The following is a 14,677-nucleotide window of genomic DNA, read 5'->3' as shown; positions in this document are numbered from 1 at the left end:
CACGATATTTGTGTCTAAAACTAGTAAAAAGGTCTATGATTCACAGGGAGTAGTTTGAACACCACTCTCTGAATGTGATGAAGCCTAAAGTGTGGTACACTAAACCACCATCTCAAGGCAATGATTTACCACTGAGTACTAAAAGATCTCATTCAAGGGATTTTAAATATCATATGCATTACCACACGCATTACATTATTTCTCACATTGCACAAGTAATTATTTGGAGCATAAAGACATAAATAAATTAATTAATTTTTATTTCAAATTCAATGTTTATCCATAAACATTTCACTACTTTAACATTACAAGTATTTTAAAGGGTGAGCACATACTGTGAAGTATTTAGGGTACTTGTGGAAAACCCTAAAGAATATCACAAACTTCATGTGAGATAGGAACAGGGCTCAGTGCTGTAACCGCCAGTTCATGCATTGTGCCCATAAACCATCCATTTTTTACCAAGAAATCATATATATATATTTTTTTTTTGTGAGGAAGATCGGCCCTGAGCTAACATCTGCCAATCCTCCTCTTTTTTTTGCTGAGGAAGACTGGCCCTGGGCTACCATCCGTGCCCATCTTCCTCCACTTTATATGGGACACTGCCACAGCATGGCTTGAGAAGCAGTGTGTCAGTGCACACCTGGGATCCGAACCGGTGAGCCTCCGGCCGCCGCAGTGGAGCGCGCACACTTAACTGCTTGCGCCGCTGGGCCAGCCCCAACAAATCATAATTTTTAACTTCCAGATAAATATGTTTTCAAAGCTGTTCACTTATGAGAACATATTCTCATTTTATTAATACTTCCAAACCCCAAAGATATTTGGAACTTCTCCTTTGGAATTCCTTTGATAACTAGTTTTCTAGTCATACAGAAAAATCAGTTATGTTCTTTTATGGGCCCTGACAGTGTTTAACTGCAACCAACATACTACTCATAAGATGGGGCCTTTTGACCATTTCTAAAATATTAAACCCATCCTCAAAGGATGACATTTTAGCATCACAGCAGACATTCAAAATAACATGCTAAAAGCCCTAGAAGCAACTCCAAAGAGGAGGCCAGAATGTTCTTGACAATGGTAGTACCTTTAGGCTAGGACAGAGCCTCTAGCTGGCCCTCTGGAGGGGGTAGCAGTCACCTGAACATACCATTTCTGGTGACCTGAATACAAATCAGTCATTTTATATTATTGCCGCACTACACAGAGTGGAGTTACACAGTAGATAACAGATGAAGAACCTGGGCCTAGCCAATGAACTATTTTCCAATTACTACAGCCATGACGACCTAAATTCGTCTCCATCCTTGTATTGCCTAATGAACTCCTTTTATAAAAACAAATTTATTATAGCAAATTAATAAATTATTCTTTCTAATTCATTCAAGATCTCATTCATTTTTTTCAATTTAAATAAACTGTTCTGTTTAAAAAGCAATATTTAGGTATTTCAAAAGAATGTCAAGGAAATATCAGTAGGAAGAATTTCTTGAAAAACAAGCCAACTATACCGTCTGTGGTCTGACGAAGTACTGGAGTCAGAAGGTCCTGATATTCCTTTACTTGGCTGGGATTTTGCCTCTAAAAACTCCTAAAATGTAAAATATAAAATCCAGCAGCATCTGAGCTCAATAAGCACCACAGAAATTTTACCTTAGGAAAATCTATTAGCCCAGTTATAATTATTTTGGTAATTTTCTACATAAATGATAAAAATAAAATTGAAAAAGGTAATGCAAACGTGTGTGATATTTTTTTCAGGAAATTGATTTTAGAAGGTCATGTTAGCATTTAGAATCGAAAACAGAATTTTAATTGAAATATCTCTATTTATATGTGTAAATATTATAGATATTCACAATGTTACGAATTATGGTATTCGTGCTTTCTATTCATAAAAAAACTTCTTTGCAAATATGAAAATATGTTTGCATCATTTTTTAAATAAAGTATTTCTTTAATTCTTTAAATTCTTTTACAGAAAATGATTTAATATTCACTCAGGAAGCAGAAGAGTAGCATACAAAAATGCAGAGCAGTTAACATCACTGGGTGCGGTCTATTTTGCTAGCTGAAAGGAGTCATATTTCATTTTTCTCTTCTTTAAACCACTTATATCCTATAGCTTAAATTTCAGGAGGAAAGCTCACTTACCATCAATCATCATGTAAAGGAAAAATATGGGAAATTCACATTCAATGCCATCAAATAGCTAAAACAGAAAATAAAATATTAAAAATTTCACTAAATTAACTAGAAAATTATATTAATTAGAATAATTATAGTTAGGATGTACATAAAAGATTCATTTATAGTAATAACAAAATTGGACTGATTTATAAGTAGTTTCATTGTTCTTTTTTAAAAATTTTTCTCAGAACTCTTATTATTCAAACACTCATTCATTTAATCCATCACACACAGTAGTCATTCATTCAATAAGCATTTGCGAAGTACTCAGCAATGCCTGGCACCAACTAGACAGAGGGCTGTGAAGACAAAAAGACAGAGAAGCTGCCCTCAAGAGCTCACAGCCTAGGGGACAGGCAGGCATGTAAACGAACAACTGTAGCACCCGATGAAATCTGTATACGTGATATACCAGAAACACAGGGAATGAAAGACCCAAGTCTGCCTAGGGGGTCAGGGAAGGGTGTATAGGAAAAGAGATGCTTCAGCTAACGCTTGATGGATTTCTCCAGGGAGATGAGCTAAGGGAACTCCACACAGAGAAACAAAAGTATAAACTACAGATGCATGGAAGCACAAAGTTTCTTAAAGAAACTACCAGCAATTCAGTATTTCTGGAAGAAGCAGGGAAGAAAGAGGGAAAGCTGAAGCCCAACACGGGGGCCAGGCCAGCCAGACCAAGAAGAGCCTGGCGGGTCACACTAAGAGACTAAGACTTTGATCTGGAAGCGACACAGAACCACTGTTGAATACTGAGCAGGATCAGATTTATTCATTAGATTTACTTGCTAGATGGACAGCAGGCAGTGTTGAAGAGAGTTTTAGGGCAAGAAATGAGACCAATTGGAAGGCTGCTGGGAATAATCCAAAGAGAAAAGATGATAGCCTAAACCAAGGTTTTTCCACTTCAGCATTTATTGACATTTTGGGCAAAATAATTCTTGGTTGTAGGGGCTATCCTGTGCATTGCAGGATGTGTGGTAGAATCCCTGGCCTCTACCTCCAGATGCCAGTAGCACCCACCAAGTGGTGACAATGAAAAAATGTCTGCAGATATTGTCAAATGTCCCCTGGGGAGCAAAACTGTTCTTGGTTATGAACCACTAGCCTAAACCAAGGAGTTAATAGAGAGGAAGGTTAAATCTGTCAGCCTTGGTGAGTGACAACGAGGGGTGAGTGAGAGTGAAGTGCCTAGGATGACTCTCAGGTTTGCGACCTGGGCAGAAGAGCGGGAGACGCACATAAGCAGACTGCAGGGCATCCAAGGGAGGACGTCCAGAAGGCAGGTGGATACATGGTAGGGCACTCCTGGGGAGAAGTATGAGTTAAGGACAGAGACACTAAAGTTAACAGTGATAGCTATGATTGCATGAATAGCAGAAGAGTAAGGATGGAACCCAGGAGAAGAGTAATATTTAAGAGGTGGAAGAAGAGGAACCTGCAGAGGAGACTAACAAAGACAGTGAGAGAAGTAAGCAGAGCCAGGAAGAGAATGGGCTCACAGAAAACGTTCCAAGTAAGAGAACTCAGTTAAGACACCCAAATGCCAAGGAAATAAGTGAAATAAGGCCAGAAAAGCATCCACTATGACCCAGTGACCTAAACTGACTGAAGCCAGCACAGCTACCGGAAGTACTGGGAAGAGGAGCAGGGTTATAAGGTGAAGGAGTGAGTAGAGGCAAACGAGGTACTACACCTAGAATGGACCATGCTTTTCAGAAGTGTAGCCACAAAGAGAGAGGCGATGGGAGGCAAACAGGGGTGAGTGGTGAGGGAGAGTTTTTGCTTGTTTTTTTAATGATGAACTTCATTGTGTTTATGTGAAGAAAAAGAAGCTGATTTGAGTTGGGGAAGCAAAACAGCGGGAAGGAAGAAGTAGGGAAGATGAGGAGACAAAAAGAAAGAGATAAAAACAGACACCTATCTATCAGGGAAGAAGACAAATGATACACCAAGAATCCTAGGAACTAAAAGAGAACAGGATGAGGTGTACATATGGAGGGTTAGCCTTAGAATGAAGAACAGACAGCAACTTCTGGGAGACAAGAGAGATGGAGGTAAGTATGGATGAAGGATAGATGCAGTGGAGGAGGCCAAACAGAAATGTAAGGCTAACAAGTAGAAAGTGAGAAGTCAAGTCTGGGAACTTGAGTACAAATGGAAAAAATTTTGAAAAGCTTATAAGAGGAGTCCCTGGCAGGGTCACATAGCAGAACTAACAAGCAGTGAAAGCAATGATGAGAACTGAACCAAGATGGATGTCCTAAATCCGGGGTGGCATCTATCCACACTGCTGTGGCCTTTCTCAGTGGTGCTCAGCAATAGGTGGGAAATAGAGAGAGCCTGCTGGACTGATCCAAACTTGAAAGTACGCAGGGTGGTAGTTACAGGGGGTCCAGTTCAAATGTAAGTGCTGTAAATCAGCACAGGAAAGGTATTAAATAGAAAAGAAACATCTCAAGGTGTTTAAGAGATAAACGGATCTTTTGGCTTAATCTAACAGACTGCTGTAAGGTTTCAAAGATGTACACAATACAATGGCTCCTAATGCTCCCAAATGATAGTCAGTTGTGAAATTAAATAAAATGATAAATAGTGTGTCTCGCTGTTCTGCAAAACTAAATGTATATTAAATTTTAAAAGAGTATTTAATTGTCAAACAAATTACAAGGTACCATGCTGCCTGGACATTTTTTATATACAGATTCATGGGATTTTCCCTATCTTCAGTGAATGAGTCAAAATTATGACAATGCTTACAAAAGTAATTTTCAATCTACCCCACTAATTGTATTCAGCAATGTGGAGGCACGCTTACCTTTTTGGGGGGTGTTATAGTTTTCTGGACAGCTTAAAAACACCTAGTATAAATCTAGATATAGTGGTACATATGTATATTTGAAATAGAAAATATTTTAAAACTAATTATTTAGAGGACTATATTTCAAAGGGAAGTGTCTAAGTGAAACAAAAAAAAAGAGCATTTGCTTAACAGATTGAAAATTGGATCACAAATAGATACTTTCTATTACATGAGACAAATGGTATGAAACAGGCAGGCAGAGTTCTGAAAGTGTGAAAGAAGAATTATTCACCCGATGAATCAATATGGCTCCATATGAGCAAATGGGCTTCACTGGTGGTAAGAGCTAACACTTATCAAGTGCTTACGATGTGCGAAGCACCGATCTAAGCATTTTTATACATACTAACTCATTTAATCCTCACAAGAACCTCAATAATAGGACCAATAATAGTAGGTACTATTATATTACCAATGAAGAATATTAACACAGAGAGGTTAATTAACATGCCCAAGGCCAGACAGCTAGTAAGTAGCAGAGCCAGAAGTCAAACCCAAGAAGTCTGACTCCTCAATCGGTGCTTTTGACCACTCTGTTATGCCCTGATATGGAATAGTTTTTGATACCTTCATTTCAGCTGGTTTGTAGCAGCGTCTGTTGGGATCTTCCAGTGATGTTCTATATCCATCTCTCAAGAAACGTTTAAATCCATATTTTCCTTTTAATTTTCTAACCACTTTATCAAGTGTCTGGCTAAACAGAACTTCATCATCCAGGGCAAATGCAGGATAAGTGATGCAGGGGAGCAGGGCAGCATCTGTGTTCTGGCAGCAATAAAAAAAAAAGAAGGGACTGTAAGTGCCTGCAGTGATATGATCAACACAGCCCAAGGAGAATCATGGAGATGAAAAGCCGATAAAAATAAGTCAATAAATAAGGAATAGATAATAAAAGGTAAATAAATAAGAAATAAGTCAATAAATAAGTCAATAAAAGTCTTTAACTGACAGTGAGATTGCTGTGCTGCAAGGGACACACAGACGCTTATGTGGTATGGTTTAGTGAAGCTTACAGAGGAGATAAAACTTTATTCACCAATAAGGAGTATTTTCAAGGTTCAACACTGGACTCAAACTTTAAGATATTAAGTAAGGCAGTGTGTAAAAATTTAACACCAATAACTAATCATTAAAACTTAGTTTCTCATAATTTTTTGGTATCAGTGAAAAACACAAAACAATCTAAATGTCCAACAATTAGATAAGTAAATTAGCAGCCATTAAAGTTTATATTGTAGAAACATTTATTGATCTGGAAACATGTCCATTCATAGAACCAGATTATCAAATATTATGAACAATATTCTCCCAGTATTATAAAATGAAAAGTATATATGTATATAAAAATATATAAAAACATATAAACACAAATGTTGTCACCCTAAGATTATAACTGAGTGGTGGAATAACGAGTGGATATTATATTATTATTTGCTTATTTGTGGGTTTTGTTTTTCTTTTATCATAATCCTGCATTACTTCTATAAAACAGTTATTTTTAAATAATTAAATTATTCCATTTTCAGTGCTTTCTAAGAATAGAGCCATAAATAACCCCTATAAAAATCCGCAATTGCGTACTATAGGCATATAAAAGTTTATCAGACCAAAAAAATTGTGACTCGAATGAGAGAAAAGAAGCATGAAAAATAATTTTATTCAAAAGGAATATAAATTATGAAAAATATTTTTCTAATATTTTGTGACAAAAAAATTCATTTTGGTATAATGTTGCTACTCCCTCCTGAAAAAATAAAAGGTCTACTTTTCTCCTGTTCTACAAAAGACTCGAAAGACAAAGCAGCTGTGTCCACAGCTCTGCTCACTTCCTGAACAAGACCTCCACAGACCAGGCAAGTGAGAGGCAACGTCTATTCTCTCTTCTCTTCTCTGCTGGCAACCTCTAACATTCTGGAACACATTCTTAGAAAAGTAAACAAAATTACATAACAGTCATAAACGATAGCTCATATTAATTTATTATAAAAATATCTCACATGAGATCTTGATTCTCTGGGTAAGAGTGAGCACAAAGTTTGCCTATTGCGATTGTGAGCATCGAGATCCACAAATATAACCGACCAAGAACAGCCCTGGAACGAGAAAGAGAAAAACATTTCCTAAATTAAGAAAAAACGACTTGTAGAACATTGGGCATTTTGACTGTAAGAAATTTCACAAAAACACTAACATTGGTTGCATTGAGAGTGGCATTACAGAAGATTTTAATTTTCTTTTTTTATACTTTCAGCATTTCCCAAATTTCTTGCAATAAACATTCATTTTATAATCATAAAAAATGTTATTTTTACATTTCCCTATTTCTCCTCAGTCTTCTTATAAATCAAAATGTATTGATTATGAGATACCTAATCAATTAAGGATATTTATGTTAATAAAAATACAAATAGTTTACTCACATTTTTGACAAGGAATAAAACAAGAACCAATTTGAGTTCACAAAATCTGAATTGTACAGTCCTAATAAAGAATGTTGATTATATGATCAAACTAAGCAAATTTAGATACAATCTAGAATTATAGATATAAAAACTACTTGATTAAAATATAGAGACAGGAGAATCTCAAATAATAAAAATGCAAATAAAAGCTAATATTCACTGTGTGTCAGGCACTGTGCTTTATGCTTCACATGGATTATCTCATTTAATCCCCATATATAGAGGATTATTATCCCCATTTTACTGAAAAAGATGCTAAATCTTAGTTTAACAGAGCACGGGTTCAAAATCAAGTCTCTAACACAGAAGCCCACACCTTAACCACTAAGTTATACAATTTCCCACAATAAAAAATATCTTTCAAGTAAGAGCCAAAAAACTTGAACAAAAAGACAGGTGTAACAAAAAATGTCAATTGGTCTGCTAACCAAGTTAAAAAAAATTTAATATTTAGCCATTAGTGCTTTCCATATTTACGAGCATAGCCATAAGTAAACATAGCTTTGTTCTTTTACTGGGGAGCTAAACATTTTGAAAACACAGAGAATGAAACTGGAATACAAATACAGCTTCCATTATAAGAGAATACTCAGAAAAACACATGGGGAAGGAAGAAGAGAACTATCATTCTAATTCTCACCAACTTCAAAGACGCATGCACTCTGAAACTAAAATACCTCAAATCAATCACCTAGACTGAAACTCAATGTCTAGTGGTACTAGGCCCTACCTCCAAATATCAGACTCACTATATGTACATTTTTCCTGTTAACCCATGTACATACATGAGTATTAGCTCATAAAATAGAATGATTTCTCAGGCCGGCCCGGTGGTGCAAGTGGTTAAGCGCGCACGCTCCGCTGCGGCAGCATGGGGTTCGTCGGTTCAGATCCTGGGCGCGCACCAACACACCGCTTGGCAAGCCATGTTGTGGCGGCGTCCCATATAAAGTGGAGGAAGATGGGCACAGATGTTAACCCAGGGCCAGTCTTCCTCAGCAAAAAAAGAGGAGGATTGGCAGATGTTAGCACAGGGCTGATCTTCCTCACCAAAAAAAAAAAAAAATAGAATGATTTCTCATTCATAATATCATTTCTTTTTTTTTTTTTTTTTAATTTTTTTTTTTATTGATGTTTTAATGGTTTCTAACATTGTGAAATTTTGGGTTGTACATTTTCGTTTGTCCATCACCCCATATATGACTCCCTTCACCCCTTGTGCCCACCCCCCACCCCCACTTCCCGGGTAACCACAGTCCAGTTTTCTCTGTCCATGTGTTGGTTTATATTCCACATATGAGTGAGATCATACAGTGTTTGTCTTTCTCTTTCTGGCTTATTTCACTTAACATAATACGCTCCAGGCCCATCCATGTTGTTGCAAATGGGACGATTTTGTCTTTTTTTATGGCTGAGTAGTATTCCATTGTATATATATACCACATTTTCTTAATCCAATCGTCAGTCGAGGGACACTTAGGTTGCTTCCACTTCTTGGCTATGGTGAATAATGCTACAATGAACATAGGGGTGCATAAGCCTCTTTGGATTGTTGATTTCAGGTGTGTTGGATAGATTCCCAGTAATGGGATGGCTGGATCATAGGGCATCTCTCTTTTTAATTCTTTGAGGAATCTCCATACCGTTTTCCATAGAGGCTGCACCAATTTGCATTCCCACCAGCTGTGTATGAGGGTTCCTGTTTCTCCACATCCTCTCCAACATTTGTTGTTTTTTGTCTTGGTGATTATAGCCATTCTAACGGGCGTGAGGTGGTATCTTAGTGTTGTTTTGATTTGCATTTCCCTGATGATTAGTGATGTTGAGCATCTTTTCATGTGCCTATTGGCCATCTGTATATCTTCCTTGGAGAAGTGTCTGTTCATTTCCTCTGCCCATTTTTTGATCGGGTTGTTTGTTTTTTTGTTGTTCAATTGTGTGAGTTCTTTATATATTATGGAGATCAACCCCTTGTCAGATGTATGTTTTGCAAATATTCTCTCCCAGCTGGTTGGTTGTTTGTTCATCTTGATTCTGGTTTCATTTGTCTTATAAAAGCTCTTTAGTCTGATAAAGTCCCACTTGTTTATTTTTTCTTTAGTTTCCCTAGTCTGGGTAGGCATGTCATCCGAAAAGATTCCTTTAAACCCAATGTCAAATAGTGTGTTGCCTATATTTTCTTCTATGAGTTTTATGGTTTCAGGTCTCACCTTCAGGTCTTTGATCCATTTTGAGTTAATTTTTGTGAATGGCGATAGCACATGGTCCACTTTCATTCTTTTGCATGTGGCTGTCCAGTTTTCCCAACACCATTTATTGAAGAGACTTTCCTTTCTCCATTGCATGTTCTTAGCACCTTTGTCGAAAATTAGCTGTCCGTATATGTGTGGTTTTATTTCTGGGCTTTCAATTCTGTTCCATTGATCTGTGTGTCTGTTTTTGTACCAGTACCATGCTGTTTTGATTACTATTGCTTTGTAGTATGTTTTGAAGTCAGGAATTGTGATGCCTCCTGCTTTGTTCTTTTTCTTTAGGATTTCTTTAGCTATTCGGGGTCTTTTGTTGCCCCATATAAATTTTAGTATTCTTTTTTCTATTTCTGTGAAGAATGTCATTGGGATTCTGATTGGGATTGCATTGAATCTGTAGATTGCTTTAGGTAATATAGACATTTTAACTATGTTTATTCTTCCAATCCACGTGCATGGGATATCTTTCCATTTCTTTATGTCATCGTGGATTTCCCTCAATAATGTCTTGTTGTTCTCATTGTATAGGTCCTTCACCTCCTTGGTAAGATTTATTCCTAGGTATTTTATTCTTTTTGATGCAATTGTAAATGGTATTATCTTTTTGAGCTCTCTTTCTGTTAGTTCATTATTAGCATATAGAAATGCAACTGATTTTTGTAGATTGATTTTGTACCCTGCAACTTTGCTGTAGTTGTTGATTGTTTCTAACAGTTTTCCAACAGATTCTTTAGGGTTTTCTATATATACAATCATGTCATCTGCAAATAGTGAGAGTTTCACTTCTTCGTTACCTATTTGGATTCCTTTTATTCCTTTTTCTTGCCTAATTGCTCTGGCCAAAACCTCCAGTACTATGTTGAACAGGAGTGGTGAGAGTGGGCAGCCCTGCCTCGTTCCTGTTCTCAGAGGAATGGCTTTCAGTCTTTCCCCGGTGAGTATGATGTTAGCTGTGGGTTTGTCATATATGGCCTTTATTATGTTGAGGTACTTTCCTTCTATTCCCATTTTATTGAGAGTTTTTATCATAAATGGATGTTGTATCTAGTCAAATGCCTTCTCTGCGTCTATTGAGACGATCATGTGGTTTTTATTCTTTGTTTTGTTGATGTGATGTATCACGTTGATTGATTTGCGGATGTTGAACCATCCCTGCGTCTCTGGTATAAATCCCACTTGATCATGGTGTATGATCTTTTTAATATATTGTTGTATTCGGTTTGCCAATATTTTGTTGAGGATTTTTGCATCAATGTTCATCAGCGATATTGGCCTGTAATTTTCTTTCTTTGTATTGTCTTTGTCTGGTTTTGGTATCAGGGTGATGTTGACCTCATAGAATGATTCAGGAAGTGTTCCATCTTCCTCTATTTTTTGGAATAGTTTGAGGAGGATGGGTATTAAATCTGCTTTGAATGTTTGGTAAAATTCACTGGAGAAGCCATCTGGTCCTGGACTTTTATTTTTGGGGAGGTTTTTGATTACTATTTCAATCTCTTTACTTGTGATTGGTCTATTCAGATTCTCCATTTCTTCTTGGTTCAATTTTGGGAGGTTGTATAAGGCTAAGAATTTATCCATTTCTTCTAGATTGTCCAATTTGTTGGCATATAATTTCTCATAGTATTCTCTTATAATCCTCTGTATTTCCATGGTATCCGTTGTAATTTCTCCTCTTTCATTTCTAATTTTATTTACTTGAGCCTTTTCTCTTTTTTTCTTAGTTAGCCTGGCTAAGGGTTTGTCTATTTTGTTTATCTTCTCGAAGAACCAACTCTGTTTCATTAATCCTTTCTACTGTTTTTTTGGTCTCAATATCATTTATTTCTGCTCTGATTTTTATTATTTCTCTCCTTCTGCTGGCTTTGGGCTTTGTTTGTTCTTCTTTTTCTAGTTCTGTTAGGTGTAATTTAAGGCTGCCTATTAGGGCTTTTTCTTGTTTGTTCAGGTGGGCTTGTATCGCTATGAGTTTCCCTCTCAGGACCGCTTTTGCTGCGTCCCATATGGTTTGATATGGCATGTTATCATTTTCGTTTGTTTCCAGATAGTTTTTGATTTCTCCTTTAATTTCATCAATGATCCATTGGTTGTTCAGTAGCATGTTGTTTAATCTCCACATTTTTGTCACTTTCCCAGTTTTTTTTTCATGGTTCATTTCCAGTTTCATAGCCTTATGGTCTGAAAAGATGCTTGTTATGATTTCAATCTTCTTAAATTTATTGAGGCTTGCTTTGTTTCCCAACATATGGTCTATCCTAGAGAATGTTCCATGCGCGCTTGAGAAGAATGTGTAGTCAGCTGTTTTTGGGTGGAGTGCTCTGTATATGTCTACTAGGTCCATCTCGTCCAGTTTTTCATTTAAGTCTAATATTTCTTTATTAACTTTTTGTCTGGATGATCTATCCATTGCTGTAAGTGGGGTGTTAAGATCCCCTACTATTATTGTGTTGTTGTTGATTTCTCCTTTTAGGTTTGTTAATAGTTGTTTTATGTACATTGGTGCTCCTATGTTGGGTGCATATATATTTATAAGTGATATGTCTTCTTGATGGAGTGTCCCTTTTATCATTATATATTTCCCTTCTTTGTCTTTCTTAACCTGTTTTATCTTGAAGTCTACTTTGTCTGATATGAGTATGGCAACACCTGCTTTCTTCTGTTTGCCATTAGCTTGGAGTATTGTCTTCCATCCTTTCACTCTGAGCCTGTGCTTGTCTTTAGTGCTAAGATGTGTTTCCTGAAGGCAGCATATTGTTGGGTCTTGCTTTTTAATCCATCCTGCCACTCTGTATCTTTTGATTGGAGAGTTCAATCCATTTACATTTAGGGTAATTATTGAAATATGAGGGCTGAATTTTGCTGTTTTGTCACTTATTTTCTGGTTCTTTTGCATTTCCTTTGTTTCTTGTCCCATTTGTTTTGGACTGCCAATTCAGTTTGGTTGTTCTGTCTTATGATTCTTCTAGTTTTCTCTTTGTTTATCATATGTGGTTTTAATTTGATTATTTGTTTAGTGGTTACCTTGAGGTTTGGGCAAAAAATCTTGTGTATGAGATAGTCCCTTATCTGATAGCCTCCTATTTCCTTATACTAAGTCAATTCAGTCACTTTCCTCTTCCCCTTCTAAGTTGCTCTTGTTATACCTTATTCTATCTTGTGTTGTGGCTGTGTGTTTACAGTGATGAGGTTAAATTTATTTTTGGTGAATTTCTTCCTTTGATCTTTGAGTTTAGTATTTAAGTGGTTGCTAACCTATTCCGGTAAAGATCTACTATTTCTCTGATTTTGTCTACCTACTTTTCTCCTTACTCCAAGCTTTGTGTTCCCTTTCTCTTCTTGTTTTCAGGCCTGAGGGCCTTCTTGAGTATTTCTTGTAGTGGGGGTCTCGTGGCCATGAACTCCCTTAGCTTTTGTTTATCTGGGAGAGTTACTATTTCTCCATCATATTTGAAGGATATTTTTGCTGGATAGAGTATTCTTGGCTGAAAGTTTTTGTCTTTTAGTATTTTGAATATATCATTCCAGTCTCTTCTAGCCTGAAAAGTTTCTGTTGAGAAATCCGCTGAGAGCCTGATGGGAGTTCCTTTGTACGTTATTTTTTGTTTTTGTCTAGCTGCCCTTAATATTGTTTCTTTGTCGTTGACCCTGGCTAGCCTTACCACTAGGTGTCGTGGTGAAGGCCTTTGTCTGTTAATATATATAGGCGTCCTGTTGGCTTCGCTTACTGGTATTTCCTGCTCCTTCCCCAGATTTGGGAAATTTTCAGCTATTATTTCCTTGAATAGGCTCTCTGTTCCTCTTTCCCTCTCCTCTCCCTCAGGAATACCTATAATTCTTATGTTACATTTTCTAATAGAGTCCGATATTTCTCGGAGTCTTTCTTCATTTCTTTTTAGTCTTAGTTCTCTCTCTTCTTCCATCTGGAGTATATCTGTATTCCTATCCTCTAAAGTACTAATTCTTTCCTCCATATTGTCAGCTCTGTTCTTTAAAGATTCCAGATTCTCCTTTATCTCCTCCATTGTGTTCTTCATCTCCATCAGCACTGATAGGTTTTTCTTTATGATTTCAATCTCTTTTGTGAAGAAACTCCTAATCTCATTTAATTGTTTGTCTGTGTTGTCTCGTATTTCGTTGAGTGTTTTTATGATAGCTATTTTGAAATCTCTGTCATTTAGTTTATGGATTTCTGTGTCTTCGGGGTTGATTTCTGGGTGCTTGTCATTTTGTTTCTGGTCTGGTGATTTCATATATTTTTGCATTGTGGTTCCTGTGTTGGTTTTGATTTTCCTCATCCTGGAATTCTCTGGTTGCAATTTCCACCTGCCACCACTGTCTGGTGGTAAAGGGCTGTGTAGTCTAAGCCCCCTGCGCTCTGCCCCAGTTTTTCTGCTGCGATCCGCAGTTTTGTTTTGTTTTTTTTCCCCACTGCGATCCACGGGTCCAGTCCAGTTTGATCAGGTCTGCCTCGGATCGCTAGATCTGGTCGAGCTGCAGACTCCGGGTTGCGGGGAGGGGGGAGCTCTCTCTTTTGCCCTCTGGGTCCCTGACGTGGGAGGCTTCTCGTTTGCCCCTCTTTATCCGCTCTCTGGGGTGCTCAGATGTTGATGGTAGCCCTGTGGCTCCTCTGAGCCCTCTGTGCGGGAGTTTCTCACTGGCTGAGAGAGCCCGAAGAGCTACAGTTTCCCGCCAAGGGCTGCCCCTCCCCCCTCTCTGGGAGCCGCGCGGACCGGATCGCTGATCTGATGGGGAGGGAGCGGAGTTCTCCTTACCTCTCCCCACTTCCTCTGGGGGCCCAGCACGTTCCGCTCTCAGATGTGTGGCAGTGTGGATCCCTCTGCTCTAGCTTTTCACTGTCTGGGATTCCATTGTTGGTCTGTGGCTGTTGCTTTTATTGTATCTTGTGG

General features: G+C 37.6%; 2 long non-coding RNA genes across 2 annotated transcripts in view; both read right to left on the bottom strand.

The window, feature by feature from the left end:
* Nucleotides 1-1,580: 1,580 nt before the first annotated feature.
* LOC131402580 (uncharacterized) lies at nucleotides 1,581-5,645 on the bottom strand. Its single transcript, XR_009218793.1, has 3 exons — nucleotides 5,627-5,645; nucleotides 2,161-2,218; nucleotides 1,581-1,597 (listed from the first exon to the last, which is right to left on the bottom strand). It is a non-coding gene; the product is annotated as an uncharacterized LOC131402580 (long non-coding RNA).
* LOC131402579 (uncharacterized) overlaps nucleotides 5,644-14,677 on the bottom strand; it is a 25,929-nt gene continuing 16,895 nt past the window's right edge. Inside the window, exons 3-4 of the long non-coding RNA XR_009218792.1 lie at nucleotides 7,057-7,152; nucleotides 5,644-5,824 (exon numbers count right to left, since the gene is read on the bottom strand). This is a non-coding gene — a long non-coding RNA (uncharacterized LOC131402579). The remainder of the gene's footprint in view (nucleotides 5,825-7,056; nucleotides 7,153-14,677) is intronic.

The sequence above is a fragment of the Diceros bicornis genome, unplaced genomic scaffold (assembly GCF_020826845.1).
Source record: "Diceros bicornis minor isolate mBicDic1 unplaced genomic scaffold, mDicBic1.mat.cur scaffold_160_ctg1, whole genome shotgun sequence".
Taxonomy (NCBI): domain Eukaryota; kingdom Metazoa; phylum Chordata; class Mammalia; order Perissodactyla; family Rhinocerotidae; genus Diceros; species Diceros bicornis.
The sequence above is the reverse complement of the archived record's forward strand: the minus strand, read 5'-3'. Positions and strand labels throughout refer to the sequence as shown.